Here is a 19,912-nt window from a genome sequence, read left to right as displayed (position 1 = left end):
AGTTGACACATAGGGGTTTGAATGGCTATTAAAAGGTAACCATTCTCACCTGTGATCTGTTTGCTTGTAATTAGTGTGTATTAGAGTTTGAACACTGCTGATTTGCATTCTCAATTCCTTGGATATCTTTTTATATCCCTTTCCTGTTTTATACAGTTCAACTACCTTTTTCCCCACAGATCCTTTGACAATTTTTTTTCTTTCCCCATGACTCAGAATCCAGAAACGTCAGTGCAACACTGGATGAAAGATGCAAGGGTCTGTCAAGAGTCCAGAAACTCATTGATATTTTATACACACACACACTAATTACAAGCATTAAGTACACAAAATGTTGTTAACATCGTCCAATGGGATAGTTTGATGAAATAACTACAGAGCTTTATTGGACTGATCTAATGCAGGTATGCATTATGCTTAGGTTAATATAGTACCAAGACTACCTTTATTCATAGAAACATCACTAACAAGGGCATATGGTCTGGACTGACTACAGAGGAGATTTTACAGCCCCTAGTTATGAATGGTAGAAATGTATATTTGAGCTATTCCAGGCTCGTAATATTCTATGTGTATCTCCAAAAAGTTAGAATAAAATAAAAATAAACACCCTGATTAAAAAACTTCGAGACTATATCATATTTCTGTCATGCTATTTCTGTCATACAGTTGGAACACTAGGGCATTTAATAAATGTCATATTACTAGTATGTAGACGTGTTAGGAGCATGTTTGCTTAAGTACCCCTCTTAGGCGATTACAAACTAGTATATTATAATGCAACTCAATTACAGCTCACAATATAATTTGATTCTCAAACATGCCTGTCAAAAATATTTGTCAGAAATACTGATGGCTAGTACAATTCATATCCTAATACAACATATCCACACTGAACCATAAAATTTCAAATCTCAATGGCTATGTCATGCACGACCTTCTACAGTCATAGGTTGTCTCTTTAGGATATATACTCTAACCATACTTCACTGGATGGTACTGTCCATCAATATATGGGCTAGTACCCTATAGAATGCATTCCGATACTGTGTGTCATCGAGTGTCCACCCATAAGCTGCTGGACTTCCACACAGCAAAAGGGAAGCAAGATGCTCCCATAGCTGTGGGCCTAAGATGGGCAGAGGCCCCAACAAGTGGGACCTTCCCACTCTCAGCACTCAACAGAGTCCCAGCAACATAGGGTTGCACCCCAGGTAAGTATCACACTCAACGGAACTATAGGAGTACCTTAAAATCTGGTGCTGTATTTAATCCCCCAGGATATATTGTACCCAAATGATATATCCATTGTGCCTCCCGCATCAGCAGCATCTTATTTCGATCTCCCCCTCTGTCCAAGACAGGAACATGATCAATAAGTGTACATCTGATAGAAGATACGGAGTGGCCCTTCCTGGCACAATGCCTTGCTACAGGTTGATCAGTCACCCTGTTGTAGTGCCACTCTGATTGTGTGTCTGTGATTCGCCATGCGTTCCCTTAAAGTTCCAGACGTTTTTCCCCACATAGAAACTGGAACATGGGCAAAATAACAAGTACACTACATGTGTAGTGGTGCATGTTATGGAGTGTCTAATGACAAAATTTTGATTGGTATTTGGGTGATGAAAGGACTTGGTGTTGATCAGTCCATTACATGTGGTACATCCTAGGCAGCGGTATGAACCTTTTATGTTGATCCTTGTCCCAGTGGTGTAACTCCATTTGGGATCGGTCTTGACCAACAAATCTTTCAAGTTGGTTCCTCTTTTGTAACCTACCATTGGGTCAAGGTTACTAGCAAAGGGGAGTTTTGGACACGTGGACACAATTGGCCAGTGAGACCGAAGTATTTGTCCAGTTTTCCTAGTGCCCGGTGTAAACCTGGTAGACATAATCAGCTTATCTTGAGATCCATCCTTGGGTTTTCCTTTAATTAGATCCACCTGAGTTAAAAGTGATACTTCATCAATCATTTCTTTGATCAGTCTTGGTTTGTACCCTCTTTGAAGGAATTTGTCACCCACTCCAGACAGCTGGGAGATCACTGTCAGTGTGTCAGAGTTATTACGCATTGTCCTAATCATTTGGGATTTGACAATGCCCCTCAGTAGAGCGGGGGGATGGCAGCTATCCGCCCTGAGGATTGAATTTCTGTCAGTGGGTTTATTGTACAGAGTTGTACCCAAATGCTGTAACTCTTTGTGGATGCTCAAATCTAGGAAATTTATTTTGTGTTCATTAGAGGTCATCTTAAATCTAACAGTTGGTTTTATCAATTTAACAGTACTGATACAACTGTTAAATATAAGATTCAGGCGCATGCGCAGTTGCGCTATTGGGACGCTACACAGTAAAGAGCACTATTGGTTAAGATAACACATAAAAGTTTGTTTGCCTTGTATGTAAGTCTGAGGACGGGGGCAACCCTGAAAACGTTTACTACAGTAAAGTTATTTACTCAAGAAATAACAGAGAGAGTGCCTTCTTTGACAATTGTGTATATTACTGGTTTGTAAGTGCACCCGGTGGCTGATGGATATAGAGTGAGTACGATAGAGATGATAGAGATGATAGAGATAGAGATGATAGAGATAGAGATGGAGATGATAGAGATAGAGATAATAGAGATATTAGAGGAGATAGAGATAGATATAGATATATCCCAATGAGATAGGCACAGTCCTTCTTGTAAATAACTGCTAGGGTGCACATGAAACGAACAGCATAGTAGTGAAAAAAAGATAGACACTCTCTGGACTTATAAAAAATATAACCTTTATTACATCAACTAAAAAGTGGCATACCGTTTCGGGATTCTTGCAATCCCTTTGTCAAATGTCCATATGATCCACTGCAGTGAATCTAAAAACATGCGTTTACCTGAACCGCCTGTTCAACTTAAGAGCCCCTCGGGGAACCGCAAACTCCATTAGCGTCCCATACGTGTGACATCACGTGACGCACCTTAAGCACGTACCCACGTGGAGGACAGTAACCATAGTGACATGTATAGTAGAGCAGACGCTATACCTCACGCTTGTGTACCAATGTGCACGCACCCTGCCTAGCAACCCCAGCCCTCATGGCAACATCTCAGAGTGACGTCCCAGAAGGGAGGTGGAGATCAAGGAACAGGTGCCATGGAAACAAGTCGCATTCACCTTACTCAGCGATACATATACAAATATCTATTATAACATATACCTTTTACAACATTGGATATCTGTACTCACAAATGTCATCTAACAAACAATAAATTTATCTGACCACCTACAGAGTAATATATCTAATTAACAATATAATGTATACAGATTGGTCAAATATTACCCTTATTAGAGAAGCAAATTCAGTGACACGGCTAAGAGCTAAGTATCTACAGGAGAAACAAAACAGGCTACCCAAATATGGTTAATTTACATTCAGCTCATAGTATAATCATAATAAAGATCCCCAACTAAAACTAAACCAAAGGTTATATTTTTTTTTTTATAAGCCCAAAGAGTGAGTGAATATATATATATATATATATATATATATATATATATATATATATATATATATATATATATATATTTTTTTTTTTTTTTTCCAGGCTACAGCACCATATAGACCAATATCTAGGAATACAACTCCCACAATCCTCACCTACTTACTATATGCTACTATTGAGCATATCAATTTATATTTGCAAACCTTTGCATCTCAATAACCACATCCTTTAATAAAAAATTAAAAAATAAACCACACACACACACACACACATACACTAACAATGCTAATATTTTCCTGCTGTGCCTGTGTTCTAAAATTGTCCTGGACCTCATAAGAATGCTGGACCACGTCACTTCTGGTGACACCGCTCAGCTGTGTGACCGCAAATTCATTCACTCGGCATGTGTCACCACATTCCAATCACCACGATCCAGCATTCTTATGGGGCCCAGAACAAGTCTGCGCATCTGCTACACCACAGAACCTAATCTCTAACCACACATACAGTATATACGATGGGCACTGTAATTCCCCCATCTTCACTATTTTTTTGCCTCTGCCTCAGGGGTTCAAGGGGGGCACCCTGTTGATCCTCTGGCATCCACCCCAAGTGAACCTTGGGGAATGAGGTTTACAAGGGGGACTTCCCCCCGCTTGAAACCCCCAGACGGAGGCAAAAAAAAATAGTGAAGATGGGGGGAAATTACAGTGCCCATCGTATATATGTTTGATGCAGTCACTTAATGAAGCGCATGACTGAGGGGATTTGCAGTCAGACAGCTGAGTGGTGTCACCGGAAGTGACAGTACAGCAAAATTTTAGAACACCTGTAGTTCTTTTGAAAGCTATTCTCTTATTTTTAACGCTTCGTAAGTGCTGGTCAGTGAAGTTCTGCATCTTCACACGGAGCGTTGCCATCTTGGAATTTAAGTATTCTTGTACCCAGTGAAACAAGCAGTGCACATTCAGATAAGTGATATTGTTGTCTTCTTGACAAGCCATATCATGCACTTCAATTTAGCATGAATACAGATTGGGAGATGAACATTTTTGTAATGGCTTTTTAATTGTTATAGAACGTTTTAAAAAAAATTACAAAACATGTAACTTCTGCTGTCTTTTGTGCAAGCTAATACAAAGTACAGCTGTCTAAAAGCCAGCAGTGTCACTGATCTGTAAAAGTTACAGAATGCAACAAAATGTGCATACCAAGATGGGGATGCCAGTATAAAGATGCAGAACACTAAACCAGGACTTGTAAAAGGTGTTAAAAAAAAAAAAAAAAAAAAAGCGCTGCAGGTATAGGAGGAAAAACAATAGCAAGGTGAGTAGTAATAATGCCACTGTAGTTATACTCAGCAGTTTAATGTCCCTTTAAAAGATAGGAAAAATTACCTTTTTTTTACCTCCCCAGAATTTAAAAAGGGACAGTCTACTCCAGAATTTTTAATTGTTTAAAAAGATAGATTATCCCTTTATTACCCATTCCCCAGATTTGCATAACCAACACGTTTATATTAATATAAGTTTTACCTCTGATTTCCTTGTATCTAAGCTTCTGCAGACTGCCCCCTTATTTTCAGACAGACTTGCATTTTAGCCAATTAGTGCTGACTCATAAATAACTCCACGGGAGTGAGCACAGTGTTAACTATATAGCACAAATGAACTTGCGCTGTCTTACTGTGAAAAACTGAGATAAGAGGCAAATTTGAAGATAAAAGTAAGTTGAAAAGTTGTTTAAAATTGCATGCCCTATCTGAAACATAAAAAGGTTTAATTATGACTAGACGATCTTCTTTATTTTCAGAAATACTAAAAATAATTTACTTCAAAATTTCAGCAATTCTAGTCACCGAGTGTGCCCACAAAACACAAGTTTCAATTAAATATATTCAACCAATACAAAAGTTACAAACACCTGAAGAAATGCTTTAAAGGGACAGTCAACACCAGAATTTTTGTTGTTTTAAAAGATAGATAATCCCTTAATTACCCCTTCCCCAGTTTTGCATAACAAACAGTTATAATACACATTTTACCTCTGTAATTACCTTGTATCTAAGATTCTGCAGACTGCCCCCTTATTTCAGTTCTTTTGACAGACTTGCATTTTAGCCAATCAGTGCTCACTCCTCGTAAATTCACGTGCATGAGCTCAATGTTATCTATATAAAACACATGAACTGACGCCCTCTAGTGGTGAAAAACTGTTAAAATGCATTTAGATTAGAGGCGGCCTTCAAGGTCTAAGAAATTAGCATATGAACCTCCTAGGTTTAGAATTCAACTAAGAATATCAAGAGAACAAAGCAAAATTGGTGATAAAAGTAAAATGGAAAGTTGTTTAAAATGACATGCCCTATTTGAATCATGAAAGTTTTTTTGGACTTGACTGTCCCTTTAACTAAACAGTCCAGTGAACTTCCACTAATACAGACACCGTAGAGCTTCAGTAAATAGGTTATAAATACCTCAATGCAGTGTCCAATAGTCAGCTCCAAGCAAAATATTTGTAGTACTCACAATGCTACAAAACAACCTTCTGCTTCACAAAGAAAAGCTAGCAAATATAAAATGAAAGCTGCAGAGGTCACAGGAAGGGCTGCGAGTTCTAAGAAGTCTACTCCCTTTATAAGAATTCACAGAATAAAATTAGGGAAGATTCATTACTGTACAATAAAAAGGAAAAACATATGCATTGTATAGAAAAACTACCACATTGTACATTACAAAAAGTAGTAAGTTTAAAATGTAGTAGCCAACTCATAAACAAGAGCAAGGACATTTTAGCTTTCATTGTGCAGATCCACCTCACACACAGAACACCAATTAACTCTTTGGCTACCAGAAACACTTACCTTCCCCTGCTGTGCAGTCTGTTACCATGGTGCAACTTGCTGCCCATCCCTTGGCAAGGGAAGTTTAGTGCCTTTGATGCTACACAGATGGCAGTAAAAGGACATATGGTAATTTGCAGTGTCAGTGCACACCAACTGCAGAGGGCAGCACCCAAGGTATGAGTCAATCATCACTGCAACCTGACATCCTGCAGTTATGAAGCAAAGCATTAAAAAGGGCCCTTAAACCATAGTTCTTCCTACAAAAAAAAAAAAAAAAAAAAGTGTGTGGAAACTCACCAAGAATTCCACCCCCTCACAATTTATAGTTTGTTTTACCCACACACACTGTGTGTGTGTGTGTGTGTGTGTGTGTGTGTGTGTGTGTGTGTGTGTGTGTGTATATATATATATATATATATATATATATATATATTTTTTTTTTCTTCCTCTATACACTTTGGTTAATGAAAGCAAATTAAAAACAATGGAGGGTTAAGTTGTTGCCCTTGGGCCTGAGACTTATCTGCCACAGAGTCTCACCCACTTAAAGTGCAATAGTCATATTTCAGCTGAGGGGAGTTAGATATCCCCAGAGCAAGCCAGTAATCACACAGCAGGACCGCTAACAGGCTTGCATTTGGTGTATTGTAGGAAGTATTACTGCCTATTTCTAGAGCATCTCACTATCCCTCTAACAAGACTGCGCTCCAGCTCCTCGCAGCAGCAGTGTTTACTGAAGGGTTTCTGTTCTCTTTCCAGGGTAACTTAGTTCCACCTGCAAAAATAGTGCAGGAACTCTGTCCCCATGCGTTCCAGCTGGACTTGACCTTTGCCGTAGTTCATTATGACATGATTTGCTTTATTATTTGATAAATATTGAATTTAATAATGGTGTTCTAGGTATACCATCTATACAGGGGTTATGTTAAGGCACTGTAGAGAACCCTTAAAATTATGGCTACAGCAAACCCCAAAGTAAGAAAAACAATTCATGTGCCACCAGGTGTAAAAAAACAAAATGTATGCTTACCTGATAAATTTCTTTCTTTCTTGACACGGTAAGTCCACGGATCATCTAATTACTATTGGGAATATTACTCCTGCCCAGCAGGAGGCGACAAAGAGCACCACAGCAAAGCTGTTAAATATCACCTCCCTTCTCTCCAACCCCAGTCATTCGACCGAAGCAAAGGAGAGAAAGGAAGCAACAAGGTGCAGAGGTATCTGAAGTTTATAACAAAACAAAAAAAAAAACAGTCCTTAAAGGGACACTCAGGTTTTATTAAATTTTCATGATTCAGATAGAGCATGTAATTTTAAACAACTTTCCGATTTACTTCCATTAAAAAAAATGTGCACAGTCTTTTATATTTACACTTTTTTTGAGTCACCAGCTCCTACTGAGCATGTGCAAGAACTCAGACTATACGTATATGCATTTGTGATTGGCTGATTGCTATCACATGGTACAGGGGGAGTGGAAATATACATAACTTTAAAATGTATTAGAAAAGAATCTACTACTCATTTGAAATTCAAAGTAAATGCTATTGTATTGTCTTGTTATCTTGCATTTGTTGATTATGCAAATCTGCTGTGTTTACTGGTCCTTTAAGAAAACAGGGCGGGCCGTGGACTCATCGTATCAAGAAATAAATTTATCAGGTAGATACTAGAACTAGATTAAGACTCCAGGGAGGAGTAACCGGCTTAAAAACAGGCCTGATTCTGACCAAGGCCTGACAGAACGATTGCACGTCTGGTACATCCGCCAGACGTTTATGTAACAAACTAGACAAAGGCAGATATTTGACCCTTTAGGGAGCTTGCCGATAAACCCTTCTCCAAACTCTCTTAGAGAAAAGACAAAAATTCTAGGAATCCGAAATCTACTCCACGAGTAGCCTTTGAATTCACACCAATGCAGATATTTACGCCATATCTTACGGTAAATCTTTCTAGTCACAGGCTTCCGAGCATAAATCATGGTCTCAATGACCGACTCTGAAAATCCGCGCTTTGATAAAATTAAGCGTTTAATCTCCAAGCAGTCAGCTTCAGAGAAACTAGATTTGGATGAAGGAAGGGCCCTTGAAGTTTCGAAAGGAACGAAAATTACTCTCACGTCCCTTCTGCTTATTCCTCTTGTCCTGAGGGAGGAAATGGCCCTTTCCTCCCGTAATGTCAGAATTTTCCATCAAACACGGCCCAAACAAGGTCTTTCCCTTGTAAGCGATAGCCAAAAGCTTAGACGACACATCTGCAGACTAAGATTTTAACCATAAAGCTCTGCGGGCCAGTACGGCAAAATCGGAAATCTTTGCTCCCAGTTTAATAACCTGTAGGGAAGCATCCGTAATAAAGGAATTGGCCAACTTAAGAGCCTTGATCCTATCCTAGATCTCTTCGAGGGGAGTGTCTGTCCGAATAGAATCGCACAACGCATCAAACCAGTATGCTGCCGCGCAAGTGACGGTAGCAATACACACCGCTGGTTGCCATTGTAAACTCTGGTGTACATACATTTTCTGGTCCAAAGGATCCTTAAAGGAACAACTATCTTCTTTGGGAATAGTGGTCCTCTTTAGCTAGCGTGGAAATTGCCCCTTCCACCTTGGGTACCATCTGCCAAGACTCCTTGACAGAGTTTGCTATAGGAAACATCTTCTTAAATATAGGGGATGAAGAAAAAGGGATACCCGGTCTCTCCCATTCCCTAGCAATAATCTCTGTAGCTCGATCTGGTACAGGAAAAACATCCACCATGGAAGGTATATCAAAATACTTGTTTAGTTTACTAGACTTCTTAGGATTGACTACGACAGTAGTGTCGGAGTCGTCCAGGGTAGCTAAAACCTCCTTAAGTAACAAACGGAGGTGTTCAACCTCAAACCTGAAAGATACAACTTCAGTATCAGCAGAAGGAATTACACTATCCGAGTCTGAGATTTGACCCTCAGATGCTACCGAAGTATCTTTCTCCTCAGATTTCTGGGAGGGGACATTCGGAATAGCCACGACTGTGTCAGCAACCTTACTCACCGATTGTTTACATTCCCACTTGCGCTTTCCCTGCAGCATGGGAAAAGCAGACGACGCATCAGATACCGCTGAGGACATGAGGGAAGCAATGTCTTGCAAAGTAACGCCAGGTGGAGTAAAATAGGAAGCGCAGGGCACTGGCTGTGTGGACGATAAAATTTGGGACGCTTGAGGAGAAAGCTGCAGCATATCTTGAACATTGTCAGAAGACTCCTGAACAGCATCCGCCTTAGACAATGTTGGCTCAGGAAAAAGTCTATCCCTGAAATGTAACGTTCTCTCAATACATGAGGAACAGAAAGGGATTGGTGGTTTCACAATAGCATCAAAACATAAAGAACATGTAACATCTTGCAGGGCCTCTTGGTCCATCTTTATTCACCAATAAACAGAATAAACAAACTGATATTTTATTTAGAAAATACCCCACAAAAAAAAAAAAAAAAAAAAAAAAAACACAGTTACTGTTCCTTTAAAATTTTAAAATGAAACTATATTTTTATTGCAGAAAAATAAAGCAAAGTATCACAAAAACCACTCCAGACAACCTCTACACCTCAGCTTAGCTGAGGTGCTTACCTGCCTGACAACAGAGTGAATATTCTACTTGTAAAACCGGACTCAACTTCAATTTTTCTGTAAAATGTAGACCGGTAACCGCAACTCTGCTAATGCCTATGACAAAGCTATTTCTCCGCTTCGGAACACAGGAAGTGTAGGGGGAAAAAGGCGCGCAACAGAAAATGCCGCCTCAGCTAACCTCGCCCATCGTGGGCGTTACAAAGTTGATCTCCTCTTTTGGCTAAAATGTATTACTAAAGCCGCAGGGAGTAAATTAACAATAAAAAACACCACCTACTGAGCCATAAATCTCCTCGTCCCCAGTGCCTGCTATTGCTGCCAATAATAAAATGATCCCCCTAGCAATAGGTGAATCTCTATTGTCCCACAATCATATTTTAAAGTGCTATCCTTTTATTTTCTGCAATGTGTCCCAGAAAAAATAAAGTTAGCACTTACCTTTAGCCTTCTGCCAGGCAGCACGGCAGCTCACTAGGTTTGAGAGGCCAGTTGATAAAAACAAAGACTGAGTAATCTTACTCAGGCTTGCATGATTAGGGCAGCATTAAATACATGGGAGGTGCAGTGAGGATTGTACCCCACAAGTTCCCATTGCTTGAAAGCCACCACTGCTCTACTGAAGAGACTGATATAGACTACGGCTACACCCTAGGACAAAGCAGAACAATCTTGCACTGCTGAAAAATAAAGTCTTGCTTGAAGAATCTTCTTTCCAACACCTAAACGTTACCACTTCCTTGCTCTAACGTAGGCAAATAGAATGACTGGGGTTGGAGGGAAGGGAGGTGATATTTAATAAGGGACACTCAAGTCAAAATTAATCTTCATGATTCATATACAGCATGCAATTTTAAACAACTTTCCAATTTACTTCCATTAACAAAATGTGCAGTGTCTTTTTATATTTATACTTTGAGTCACCAACTCTTACTGAGCATGTGCAAGAATTCAAAGCATATACGTATATGCATTTTGTGATTGACAGATGACTGTCACATGATACAGGGGGAGTGGAAATAGACATAACTTTGAAATGTATTTAACAAATCTACTGCTCATTTGAAGTTCAGATGATTAAGTGCTATTGCATTGTCTTCTTATTATGCATTTGTTGATTATGCAAATCTACAGTGTTGACTGGTCCCTTAACAGCTTTGCTGTTGTGCTCTTTGCCGTCTCCTGCTGGGCAGGAGTGATACTCTCAATAGTAATTAGATGATCCGTGGACTCATCGTGTCATTAGAAAGAAAGATGGTTTTCTTAGTTTAGGAAAATATACGTTGACAAAATTTTGTACAAAATTTCAGTGTTCAGGCATTAAAGAGGAACACTATAAAGTTGAGAACTTGGGTAATGAACTGGGGAGATTGAAATTCGCCACCCAAGAGGTGGCGAAAGGTTAGGGAAACAGCAGTCTGATGAGAAACTCTTTTGTGAGAACCTGCAGTCGTAGGCAGGCAAAGCCTGCCGAAGGGTTTGATAAATCGACCCCTTAGTGTAATAAAAGTTATAGTTTAACTTATACACAACTGTTCACCATCATGAAATAGTAATGCCCAGTTGCTCTCTTCACTGACTCTTTGCTGATTCTCTAGACCAGTGGTTGCCAAACTGTGTGCTGCAGCACCCTAGTGCGCTGTGACTGGCCTACAGGGGTGTCGCGAAATATTAATCTTTTGCAACCGTAAAAGTGCTCATAAATGATGCGCCACTGACGAGTCTGTATCGTTTCGAGAATTGACCCAAATGTACTCACCCAGATGCGACATGTTTACGATGCACAATGTTATCACATGAATATATGACTTGATCTGCAAGTACATAGTTATTAGACGCTTAAAAATTGACACGTTTTTATTTAATAAGCACACTAGGACTAAAAATTAAGAGCATTCACCACAAAACAGTGGCGGCCGGTGTGTGAAGAAGCAGAAATATTGTAAATATGGCGACAATTATTTGGATTTTGGTTGTCAATGGTGAAGAAAGACTGCAGTGTGTTTGAAGATTTTGGCTCCAGATTACATGATTTCAAGTAAGCTAAAACGCCATTTAGAAACCAATCATTTAAACATGGTTGGTAAATCTCGTGACTTCTTTACCAGAAAGGTAAAAATTAAAACAACAAGGTACTTTTTCTCAGCATTTGTCAATACCAAACATCGCTCTGCTAGCCTCATATAAGGTAATTTGCGTTTAATACTAATCGCACCAAGCCACCAACTGCACACTGCAACTGTCAGGTATGTAATATAGATGATTAAACTATGGTTTGACTTTGAGTGCCTTGAAAAAAATCTTGAAACATTAAGAGCGCTGTGAACCGATAAAGTTTGGGAACCACTGCTCTAGACCATATTGTTGTACATTTAATTCTAGCCAGGTGCAGTGCATTTCAGTTTTGAATAAAAGTGTTTTTACATTATACATGTATTAGTAAAAATGCTTCTAGTAAAAGCTATAGCTGGTTAAACTGAGTATTTAAGTATGCACTATGCATTTTAAACACAGCACTTGCTCAAAAAGAGTCTAAGGTGCTTGTATAATCTGGTAATCACTCAAATTGTCTCATTGGTACTCTGAGCAGCTGAATATTTAAAATGCTGGGGCACTGAGAATATCTAGATATGCTTCACATGTGTGCAGAGAAAATTACTAAAACAAAAACAGTGGCAACTTTTACTAGAAGCTTTTAGCACTATATGAATATTGCAGATATGTTTCTATTCAAAGATGCAATCCATCTATGTGCATTTAAATTGACTGGAATGTCCCTTTAAACACAAGGTATTAGTGGACTGTAATAATACAGTCATTTCCTTTATTTAAAAAAAAAAAAAAAAAAAAAGAGGGGGGAATTTCAGTATGGTGTACAAATAAAAAAAAATATTCCCCTCATGCATAGATAATTTGATTGTATCAACAACAAAAATGTTTATATATAAAAGATTGAAGATTTTAAATGTCTCAAAGATGTTTTTTTTTTTAAAACCGACTTCATTGGATAGGGATGGTTTATTTATTCACTGCTACAGTACATGACCGACTTGTGTCAACTTTGACTAGAGACCTGACCCATTAGATGCAAGTTATTGCAGTCAGGCTTTGAAATTAGCTTATCACATTTACGTACAAAATTATAGGGTATCTTTCATCTAAACCCTGACAGAGTGCAGGACTACACTTTTATTCTGGGGTTTTATGAAGGAATAATGTATCTTACATGACACAATGGATGGATATTTAGCCATATGCCCACGATTGTGCTGAGTGCCTCAAAATTATAAGACCCAAGGTACAAATATGCCCAAAGCTTACAATAATTAAGGCAGGAACATATTCTTACATGTATGGTTAGAGAAATGAAAGCAGAGTGCATAGCTATGGCATGAAATCTTAAATAAATATTGATCTGTTAAATAAAATGTATGTGTTTTGTTTAGAATAGGGCATATTAATTGTTTCAGGCAGGCAATTAACACTATTCATTTGTATGTGAAGCACATGATTCAGCTCTCAAACTCCGATAATAAAATCAGACTATAAACAAAAATTGAAAGGGCACCTCAGGTTTGTAAATAGTTTCTAACTCTATTTAAAGAGGAAAAACAAACATCACAAGATTTGTTAATAATATTTTTAAACTGAAAATGTGCAGCACTTGATTAAAGGACCAGTAAATACAGTACAATTGCATCATTAAAAATACAATAACACTTACTCTGAATTTTAAATAAGCAGTAGATTTTTGTCTGGCAATTTTTTTTTTTTATTATCATATTTTCCAGGCCCCTGCATCATGTGACAGACATCAGCCAATCACAGACTAGTATACGTATACCCTGCGAACATACTCAGTAGAATCATATTCCCCAGAAAATGTGTATATAAAAAAACTGTAAAATTTGATAATGAAAGTAACTGCATACACACTCTGAATCATAAATGTTTATTTTATTTTGGACTTGAGTGGCCCTTTAACCCCTTCTTGTCTGGATTTTGTTCCGATGTAAACAAATAAGTAAAAATTTAAATCAAGCGATCGTTCATGCAATTTCAATGATGGGATGGGGGGGGACTATGACTCTAGGCATGCCTTCCAGCCTGCAATCCCATTTAGGAAACTGGTATGGAAAGACCTAATGGTGGGAAGGGGTTAAAAGTGAGAGGTGGACATTGTGTTCAGTTAAATAAAAGAACTACAATTTCACATCTATATAGGTATAGCAGGCTTATTTATTAACAGACAATTAAAATAAGGCAGAATGTATCTTTACTGTATAGTAGTAGTTAAGGCCTTTAAAAAAAAAAAAAACTAAAAGGAACAAATAAACATGTTTCTGTCTCTCCTGGTAGAATTTTTTTTATATATATAAATATATATATATTAAAAAGGGATAGGAAAGACAAAATTAAACTTGCATGATTCAGATAGAGCATGTCATTTTAAGACACTTAAAGGGATACTGAACCCAATTTTTTTCTTTTATGATTCAGATAGAGCATGCAATTTTAAACAACTTTCTAATTTACTTCTATTATCAATTATTCTTCATTATCTTGCTATCTTTATTTGAAAAAGGAGGCATCTAAGCTAAGGAGCCAGCAAATGTTTGGTTCAGAACCATGGACAGCACTTTATTGGTGCTGTCCAATCAGCAAGGACAACCCTAGTTTGTTCACCAAAAATGGGCCGGCATCTAAACTTACATTCTTGCTTTTCAAATAAACATACCAAGAGAATGAAGAAAAATTAATAATAGGAGTAAAATTAGAACGTTGTTTAAAATTGGATGTTCTATCTGAATCATAAAAGAAAATATTGGGGGCTTACTATCCTTTTAAGAATTACTGGGAAAAGTAACTGCATACCACATTAGTTACAAATCATATATCCTGAGTCACATACACAGGGGTTTAAAAATATCATAGTTTACCAATCTAGTGGGGGGCGCCCTTACTAGTCCAGAAACCTCACATTGTTCTCTCCAGCCCACTCAATGTTAAAGATAGGGGGTATATACACATTACCAGCTCTATGTGTAAATATCTCTCACACACACACACACACACATATTATGGCTAAACCATGTGGACACCTGACAATGAAACCTATATGAGCTTGTTGAACATACAATTCCACAACCATGGACATGAATACAGATGCCCCCCCGCATTCCCTAGAAAAGCTTTCCACAAGATTTCAGAGTGTATCTGTGGGAATTTATGCCCATTTAGCCAAAAGAACACTGACATTGGAGGAAAAGGTCTGGCTTGCAATCAGCATTCCAGTTCATTCCAAAGGTGTTGAATGGGGGTGCAGGTCAGGGCTCTGTGTAGGCCGCTATATTTCCCCCACAACAAACAATGTCTTCTTCATGGACCTTGATTTGTGCACAGGGGCAGAGTTATGCTGGAACAGGAAAGGGCCTCAACCAAACTGTTGCCTCAAAGAAGCACTATTGTCTAAAATGTCTGTGTCCTGTATTGCAGCTAAGGGACCTAGCGCAAACCCTGAAAACCACCCAAGACTTATCTTTATTATACCAAACTTTACAGTAGCCACTATGCATTCATATACGTAGCGTTCTCCTTGCATTTGCCACATCCATAATCTTCCATCAGACTACCAGATAGTGAAGTATGATTCATCACTTCAGAGAACACCCTTCCTCTGCTCCTGGGTAAAGTTGCGGCATTCTTTACACCACTCCAGCCAACATTAGGCATAATGCATGTTGGTGTGAGGCTTGTTTACAGCTCCTAGATCATGGAAACCCATTTCATGAAGCTCCAAATGTACATTTATCGTAGACATCTTTCCAGGAGCAGTTTGGAAGTTTGAGTGGAGCAACAGATGATTGGCGATTATTACGCACTACACGCTTAACAGCAGCTCTGTATTTTGAGTTTGTGTGGTCCACCACTTTTTGACAGAGCAGTTTTTGCTTTTAGAGGTTTCCACTTCACAATTATAGCATTTACAGTTGACTGTGGCCAATCTAACAGGGCAGAAAATTCACAAGTTGACTTTTGGCACAAGGTGGCATCCTATAATACTGTGATTAAAATCATTGAGCTCTTAGTACGAGCCATAGTACTGCCAAGTTTGTCTATGAAAATTTCATGGCTATGTGCTAAATTTTATGCACCTGCCGTGGCTGAAACACCTGACAACTATACTTAGTATAGATTTCCACATACTTTTGGCCATAGTGTGTGTGAGAGAGATAGAGAGAGATATACACACATATTAGTGTATAACATTGGTAGATATAGATTAGTAGTTTATAAAAGTACAGGGCTCAACAAACCCAGGTGACAGGAAGCCACTTGCGCTTTAAATTTAGTCTGTCGCTCCGGGTTTAGAGTCCCCCAAAAAATACCAATGGAACCTAAAATTTAGTTTGGTTTGGCTGGATGCTTTCTATGCCTCACAGCTGATAAATACAAATCCATCTTTTATTATATAATGTATTTGTCTGTGTGTAATAAAGTATAAACATTTCTGGATCGTAAATTTATGGTCAGGCTACTAGATTTTTTAACAAATCTGTCAAGCCCTGATATATTGTATATGATTAGTACTGCTACTGCTCATTATGAGTCACAGTCATAAAAACAAAAGTTGGCAGCTTTTGACTCCATATGAAAAGGTAGTCAATGTAATGGAATGCAAATGACTCATACACAAGATAATAGGTGAGGAGGATGAACAGTTATACAGAAAGATCGCGCACACACACACAAAAAAAAGTTATAAACAGGTCCAAAGAGCAAAGTGATGTTTATCATCAAAACATACACACAAAAAATAAACAGCCAGTAAAGTTGTTAGTGACTATGTGGTTAGAGGGTTTGTTAGAGCATTCATTTTAAGACTATGGATCCTACACTACTGTGTGTTAAACCCTCAAAGGGGTTAAACACAGGGGTCAAGTCCTACAAAAAAAAAAAAAAAAAAAGTGTGGGATCTAACCAAGACTTCCTTCCACCCCTCCTCACAATTAATATTGTTTTATACACACAGACACTGTATTTGTATACACTTTGGCTAATGAAAGCAAATTAAATCCAATGAAGAGTTGAATGGTTGCCGTTGCGCTTGAGAATCCTCCTCTGTCACAGAGTCTTACCAACTTAAAGGGCCATAATACCCAAATGTTTAAACACTTGAAAGTGATGCAGTATAGCTGTAAAAAGCTGACTAGAAAATATCACCTGAACATCTCTATGTAAAAAAGAAAGATATTTTACCTCAAAAGTTCCTCAGTAGCCACATCCCATTGTAAAGGACTTCTAAGCAACAAATCAGTATGTCTGTCCCGGGACAGTGGAAGGAGCAAGCTTTTGTGCACACTCATCTTATTTCCCTATTCAGTGTAAGGAAGTTTACAATGCGAGTTAAGTGAAATCTCATGAGATCACAGTAAAAGAGTTCATGACTTCAGCACTGTTGATGCCGATTGGCTGCTGTTCATTTCACCTGCAGTGGAGTATAACTTTTTACACAGAACTTACTCTGCTGATCTGAGGAGATTGTGAGGTAAAATATGTTAATGTTTTACATAGAGATGCTCAGGTGATATTTTCCTGTCAGCTTTTTACAGTTATACTGCATCAGTTTTAAGTGATTTAGCATATGAGTATTATGTCCCTTTAAGGTGCAATAATCCTATTTCTGCTGAGGGGAGCTAAATAACCCCAGAGCAAGCCGCACAGAAATGTAAGCATCATGTATTACACACATTGTGGGGTGATCACACAGCAGGAACACTGACAGACTTGAATTTAGTGTATTGTAGGAAGTGTTGCTGCCCATTACTAGAGGATCTCACTATCCCTCTAACAGACTGTGCTCCAGCTCCTCCCACAAGCAGCAGCAGTGTTAACTGAAGCATTTCTGTTCTCTGTCCAGAGGGAACTTAGTTCCTCCTGCAAAAATATCGCTGGAACTCCGTTCCCATGCATTCCTGCCCAACTTGACCCCTGGTTAAACACATAGCAGAAGTACCACTCAGGACCAATAGAGTAATAGTAAGACTAAGTCTGCTGATTGGAACAATAACAAGTTCAGATCAGAACATGCAGAGCTTCACAACTAAGGAGCACCACTTTTACTGTGTGTTTAACCCCTCATTATAAAAAGTTCAGTATAGAACAAAAAAACAAAAAAAAAATTGTGACTACTTACTCAGTAAGGGAAATGCCAAAAATGGGTTACTAAAATCAAGTAAAGTCAGTAAATTAGTAGTTGCTGATGCCCTAAACAGATAAGGAGAGAAATGTGCAGCTGATCATCTCAGTAACTAAAATGCAAAGAAACTAGATTTAGAATAAATCCAAATCATTTGGCAGCAAGTTGCTGGTTTATCTAGACACTAGTCAGCTGTCACCCTCATGTCCCTGATATATATACAGGTAGCCCTCAGTTTACGCCGGGGTTAGGTTCCAGAAGGAATGGTTGTAAATCGAAACCATTGTAAATTGAAACCCAGTTTATAATGTCAGTGGGAAGTGAGGGAGTTAGGTTCCAGACCCCTCTCAAAATTGTCATAAGTAACACCTAATACATTATTTTTAAAGCTTTGAAATGAAGACTTTAAATGCTAAACAGCATTATAAACCTAATAAAATAATCACACAATACAGAATATATAATTAAACTAAGTTAAATGAACAAAAACATTTGCTAAACAGCATTATAAACCTAATAAAATAATCACACAACACAGACTTTACTTGCATTTTTCTGCAAACAATTTTTCTATGCATTCCAAACTGGACTAATTTATAGACAGGAAGATCTTGTTCCTTTGCAAGCTGCTCAATAGCTCAGGTCTAGTTATACTGATTAATTTTAGCTTGCATATCTTTGCTGCAACACAAGCAGACAGCTCCACCTACTGGCTACTTTAATCAATGCACTGCTTCTCAATGCTTTTCAATAGCAGTCACATGACTGGAAAAAAAGGTTGTTATTCTGAAACGGTGTAAATTGAACCGTTGTAAACCGAGGGCCACCTGTATATATATATATATATATATATATATATATTATTTTTTACCCAAAATAAAACAAAATGATAGTACTAGTTTCTGGAATATATTTCCTAATATAAAAATGCTATAATGTGGCAATTCCTTCCTAAAATAAAAATAGTGCCATCCTGTTTCAGTATGGAGCAAGCATTGTATTACTATTAACACGTCTTATTCCAAAATAACACTCGTAGGGTACAAATTGCATGGGAACCTGCGATTACCTCTCCCGCATTTAACCTACAAATATGTATTATTAGGGTTTTTTACCCCACGTTTAACAGGTTTACTTCATCACAGCAACCATTTCATGTCTAACAGCCAGCAATAAAAACTAAGCGCACTCACCTGTGAGCTTGCACTGGGAGTCCGGTTACTGTCAGGTCACCTGAGATAAACGGGGATTTCACCGGAGACTCCAGAAGTAGTGAAACTGCTCACACCGCCCCTCCGCCTGACCAGCACGTTCGCAGTTCCAGGAAGAAACGCTCCAGTTTCATTAGAAGGGAAACCCCAGGATTCGTCGCTAGAGGGGCGGGGTTTGCTATACTTAAACCCTTAGCTTGCCAGGGATTCTGCTGGTACATTTTTGTACGGAAAATTAAGTCAGAATGAAAATATTCAGATATCCGCTTTACCTAACGCCAACACCATACAAATAGTCTCCTGCACGTTTGCTTTAAACTAGTGTATCTGGTGCAAAATGATCATGTAGCACCGATTTGACGACATAAGGCTAGAAATATGGTGATATCTGGGTTAACGTTCTAAATTATTTTCTCGGCCATACGGCATGGATTTACTTCACAAATTGGTATGTGGGTTTAGATGGAGCTACCAACAATACTGCAGTGTTTGTGTTTCCAAGAACAGGGAGACATATTGTATTGTGTGGGGTGTAAAATCCC

General features: G+C 38.4%; 1 protein-coding gene across 1 annotated transcript in view; it reads right to left on the bottom strand.

Annotated features, from left to right (window-relative positions):
• Positions 1–19,510, bottom strand: part of SNX10 (sorting nexin 10) — a 118,514-nt gene extending 99,004 nt beyond the window's left edge. The window contains exon 1 of the mRNA XM_053714165.1: positions 19,353–19,510. The gene's annotated coding sequence lies outside the window, so the exon portion shown is untranslated. The remainder of the gene's footprint in view (positions 1–19,352) is intronic.
• Positions 19,511–19,912: the final 402 nt, after the last annotated feature.

Source organism: Bombina bombina, chromosome 5 (assembly GCF_027579735.1).
Source record: "Bombina bombina isolate aBomBom1 chromosome 5, aBomBom1.pri, whole genome shotgun sequence".
NCBI lineage: Eukaryota > Metazoa > Chordata > Amphibia > Anura > Bombinatoridae > Bombina > Bombina bombina.
This window is presented reverse-complemented; position numbering and strand designations above follow the sequence as displayed.